The 5,367-nt window shown below is 48.0% G+C and overlaps 1 protein-coding gene across 1 annotated transcript in view; it reads left to right on the forward strand.

The window, feature by feature from the left end:
* IL17B (interleukin 17B) overlaps window positions 1–5,367 on the forward strand; it is a 52,824-nt gene that overhangs the window by 4,062 nt on the left and 43,395 nt on the right. The window lies entirely within an intron of this gene.

A 5,367-nucleotide genomic window follows, 5' to 3' on the forward strand; every position in this document is an offset into this window, starting at 1 on the left:
CAAGGCTGTATATTGTCACCCTGCTTATTTGCCTTATATGTGGAGTACATCATGAGAAATGCCAGGCTGGATGAAGCACAAGCTGGAATCAAGATTGTCGGGAGAAATATCAATAACCTCAGATATGCAGATGACACCAATCTTATGGCAGAAAGCAAAAAAGAACTAAAGAGCCTCTTGATGAAAATGAAAGAGGAGAGTGAAAACTAAGAAAACTAAGGAGAGTGAAAACAACATTCAGAAAACTAAGATCATGCCATCTGGTCCCATCACTTCATGGCAAATGATGAGGAAACAATGGAAACAGTGACAGACCTTATTTTGGGGGGCTCCAAAATCCGCCTCCTTCTCTATGGTCTGACACATCTCCCCTGTGTGTCTCTTGTAAGAGCAGATGGTGACTGCAGCCATGAAATTAAAAGATGCTTGCTCCTTGGAAGAAAAGTTATGAGCAAACTAGACAGCGTATTAAAAAGCAGAGGCATTACTTTTCCAACAAAGGTCCATCTAGTCAAAGCTATGGTTTTTCCAGTAGTCATGTATGGATCTGAGAGTTGGACTATAAAGAAAGCTGAGCACCAAAGAATTGATCCTTTTGAACTGTGGTGTTGAAGACTCTTGAGAGTCCCTTGGACTGCAAGAAGATCCAACCAGTTCATCCTAAAGGAAATCAGCCCTGAATATTCATTGGAATGACTGATGCTGAAGCTGAAACTCCAATACTTTGGCCACCTGGTGCAAAGAACTGACTCATTTGAAAAGACCCTGATGCTGGGAAGGATTGAAGGCAGGAGGAGAAGAGGATGACAGGGGATGAGCTAGTTGGATCACATTACCAACTTGATGGACATGAGTTTGAGTAAGCTCCGGGAGTTGGTGATGGACAGGGACGCCTGACATGCTGCAGTCCATGGGGTCCCAAAGAGTCAGACAAGACTGTGGACTGAACTGAACTCCATCCTGCCTCCGATCCTTCCAGGGTCCAGTGGACCCTTGCTCACATACGTACCTACCTCCCTTCACCTCCTTCCTCTATCTGTCAATGTGCAGTCCCTCTGCCACCCCAGAGCTAGAGCCCCATTTTAAAGTTCACTTTGATCTTTCGGATAGGCATTGTGATGGATTGAATGGTGGCACACCAAAAGGTAAGTCCACACAGTAATTCCTGCAATCTGTGAATGTGACCTCATTTGGAAAAGGGATCCTTACAGATGTCATTAAGTTAAGGATCTCGAGATAAAAAGATTATACTGGATTATTCAGGTGGGCCCTGATTTGGTGATAAATGCTCTTACAAGAGACAAACAGGGGAGATTTGTCAGACCACAGAGAAGGAGGCAGAGCAGAGCAGAGTGACATAGCCATGAGCCAAGGAATGCTCCGAGTCCCCAGAAAATGGAAGAAGCAAGAGCAAACTCCTCTAGGATCTTAAGAGGGAACCTGGCCTTGCCAACACCTTGATTGTGGATTTCTGGTCTCTAGAACTATGAGAGAATACATTTCTATTGTTTTAAGTCACCTAGTTTATCATAATTTGTTATGGCAGCTAGAAGAAACTAACAGGTAAAATATTCAGTTCATTCAAATGTCAAAACAAAACAACATAATACGTAAATATGAGAAGTCTTGCTTTTCTAAGTAACCATTCTTTATTAAGTTCTTTTGTATTTTTCTAGGATTTCTCTATGCAGATATAAGGAAACATGAGAGGGGAATATGTTTTGATTTCCTTCCCCGGTTTGAGTGATCTTTTCAAATGTATACCTGACTATATCTTTCACTGCACTTAGATGGGACCCAGACCATCCACTCAGCCTGGCCCTGTGCTCCCCAACCACGTCTTATACACCCTCCTTCACTCTACGCTGTAGTCTTCCTGGTCTCCTTCTGCCTGAGTCTTTTTTTTTTTTTAATTAACTAATTAATTAATTCGGTGGTGCTGGGTCTTAGTTGTGGCACAGGGGATCTAGGATCTTTGATCTTAGCTACAGCATGTGGAATCTAGTTCTTGGACCCCCTACATTGGGCTCCCAAAGTCTCAGCCACTGGACCATCAGAGAAGTCCCTCACCTCAGAGTCTTGACACCCATCCTTGTTCCTGCCTGACCCCCACCCCCTTCCATCCCAGTGTCTTCTGGTCATCAGATCTCTACTTAAATGTCAGCCCCATCCCACCCCCCAGGGCCCTCCCCGACCTTCCAATTTAAAACAGCTCTCCTAATCCTGCCACTTCTCATTGTACCACTGTCCATTTTCTTCCTTGAATTTGTCACAATAGAAAATTAAAGATGTGGTGGCTGATTTGTTTGTGTCTCTCTCCTGCTCCAGATTGTAAATTCATGGAGCTGAGATTTGTTTTAATCACCCTTCCATCCTGGGCACCAGAAACAGTGCTTGGCATGTGGTAGGTTCTCTGTAAACATTTGTTGAATACATAAATAAGTACTAAAGGCCAACCACTTTCTGGAAACTGTGCCATGTATTAAAGAAAGGGCCTAAAGTAGTGAGTAGTGCTATTTTCTTGGAGATGGTTGATTGTTTTTATTAGGCTCTCAAAGGACGTCCTGACCCCAAAGAAGGGGTCTTGATTGTGCAGGCAGGGAAACAAACTTAAATTCAGTCTCAGAGGCCCACTGGGAGCCCTGGGCATGTTTATCTGGGAGGAGAAGAAAGAAGCCAAAGCCACTGTTTGTACATCTCTGTGTCAACTACAAATTGGCACTTACCAAGAGCATCACCAAGGACTGAACAACAAAGGCATTTGCCATCTGCCTCTACCGAAATTAAACTCATGCTGCTACAGCTATTGACCTTCAACAATCCCTGAGGGAGTTGAGGGTAGAGAGAGACACTGTGCTCCAGGGAATCTGGTGGGACAGGTCTTGGAACAGATTTTATGATCTCAATCCTTGCATCTCCTCATATTTAGAGAAGCACTAAATCTCTTCATGGTGACATCAGATCCTTATGACTAACAAAAAAAACCTTTTGTAAAATGAGTATTTCTTGGTATTGAACTCCCCCTCACCAAAACCCTGTATATTGGCCTTCCCCCACTGCCGCTTTGGAGCAGTCTCTCAGAGCTGAGATGCTGCCTCCCAGGCTGCAGTCCTCATTTTGCCCCAAATAAACTTCACTCACAACTCTCAAGTTGTGCATCTTTTTTAGCGTGGGCAGCAAAGGAGCTAGGGAAAATGACAGAGCTTTTACTCCAAGAGAAGGACTTCCCAACGATCCCTGCTGATCAAGGACATGGCCTGGCTGGTAAGATGGTGAGGTCCTTGTCACTGGAGGTGTACAAATTGATGTGCATACCCATCTGTCAGAAATTGTGGCATGAGCAGGCCAAGGAAACAGTTTTGGGATTTTAGAGTGGTATATGGATTAAGGCAAAGGGGACAGTTTCTAAATTAATATAGCTATGGTTTCTTCCAGGCTCCCACAGACTGGAGTGCAACCGACATGGCTCTTGATGTCCCCAAAGTGAGGCCACTTGGGTGCCATCCCCATATTTTACACAGAAGGAGCAAATTCAGACCAATCCCCTTCCTGCTGGGTTGATTTTCATTTTGCCTGCTTCCGTGACCTGGAGCGGGGCTGTCTAGGTCTGAAATGCCCAGACAGGCCTGAGTCCCCTCTTCTAGTTACTCTCCTTTCACAGCAAGGAGATTAGCTTGCACAGGCTGCCGGTCAGGCTCGTAGGACAGGCCCGTAGGACTCCTGGAGGCATGCAACCTTCCCTGGACTAGACTGTCTTCCTCTCGGCTTCCGGCTGGATCCCTCAGGGTCAGAGCCGTCCTTTTCACCTCCTTTGTCTTCATCCTTGGACCATGTGTTAGTCGCTCGTGTCCGACTCTTTGCAACCCCATGGACTGTAGCCCACCAGGCTCCTTTGTCCATGGGATTCTCCAGGCAAGAATACTGGAGTGGGTTGCCATTTCCTTCTCCAAAAAGCATCCTCAGACCATAGCCTGTAGCAATTTTGGAGTGCCCTTCTTAAAACAAGGATCAAGTGAGATCATGAGATGAGAAGTGTTTTGAGATGCAGTGCACATATGTGCTAAGTCACTTAAGCCGTGTCTCACTTTACGACCGCATGGACTAGCCCACCAGGCTCGTCTTGTCCTTGGGATTCTCCAGGCAAGAATATTGGAGGGGGTTGCCATGCTCTCCTCCAGGGGATCTTCCCCACCCAGGGATGAAACCCACATCTCTTCTGTCTTCTGCATTGGTAGGCGGGTTGTTGACCACTAGCGTCACCTGGGAAACCCCCTTTTGAGATGCAGAATCCTATGCAAATATGTTAGATAATGGTCATTGATAATAACAAAAGAAGTCCTTCTTTCTAAATTAGCCTGTCTTTCCAGGGTGGGCCACAAGAGGGCACCGCCTCCTTCTTGCGTGCGTCACGCCGCCTTCTTGGACACGCCCCCAGGAGGCACCTGGTCCCGGCTGCCCTGTCAGTAAAAGGAGGTGCCGGTTCTAACTGCTGGAAGATCTGTCACCAGACTTGTCAGGGGGTGCCAGTTCCTGCTCCCCACAGGACAGAGGCCCATGGCTTGCCTGGGCATGTCGGGACGTATTTGAGAGAGTGTTACCACATTATGGCTGTGTTCAGAAGTGGTCTCGACGCTGAAATTCTGGAAGAGGAGCTCGAGACCTCACACCTGTGTGTGTGTGTGTGCGTGTGTGTGTGTGTGAGCGAGTCCTCCTCACAAGGCGGAGTTCTCTGGTTGTCTCGTTCACTGCTGTATCCCCAGCAGCAGGCGCATATGGGTGCCCAGTCAAGAAGGCTGGCAGAGGTAAATGGAGAGGACACAGCTTTGCTGGACATTTGCTGTTGCTCCCACCCACCCCTCCCTCCACTGCGGGGAAATCTCAAACCATGGAGCAGAACCCGCCTGTGGGAGTCAGGAAGCTGCTTCTTAGTGATAATTCCCCAGGGGTGTGAGGGAATGTTCTAGAAGGACTTCAGCAGGACCAGGCCCGTGAGTTTGGAGAGGCCCCAGTGACTGACGCTCCAAAGCTGAACAAGAACGGGTGTGTCGTCGGGGCGTGGGGTGTGGTGGACCGCTGGGTGGTGGCGGGGGCGCTCTCCCTCCTCCTGCCTCTTCCTCGGCCCTGTGGCTCCCCAGCTGCTGCCCTGGGCCTTGTGGGACCTTGGGCTCCTCTGCAGTGCGGCGTAGGCATGCAGGCCTTGTTTTGGGCCTCAAAGGAGCATCGAGGGGAGGCCCTGGGCATCTGGGAATCAGCAGGTAGGAAGTCATGTTGATTTTTCCCCCCTCAGAATGTATCGGAGTTTGGAGGGTCAGTGCCAAAGGTAGAGAAGTGTGTTTAAAATGTCCGCACAGTTGGGCATGATGCCTC

This window comes from Bubalus bubalis, chromosome 9 (genome assembly GCF_019923935.1).
Source record: "Bubalus bubalis isolate 160015118507 breed Murrah chromosome 9, NDDB_SH_1, whole genome shotgun sequence".
Lineage (NCBI taxonomy): Eukaryota > Metazoa > Chordata > Mammalia > Artiodactyla > Bovidae > Bubalus > Bubalus bubalis.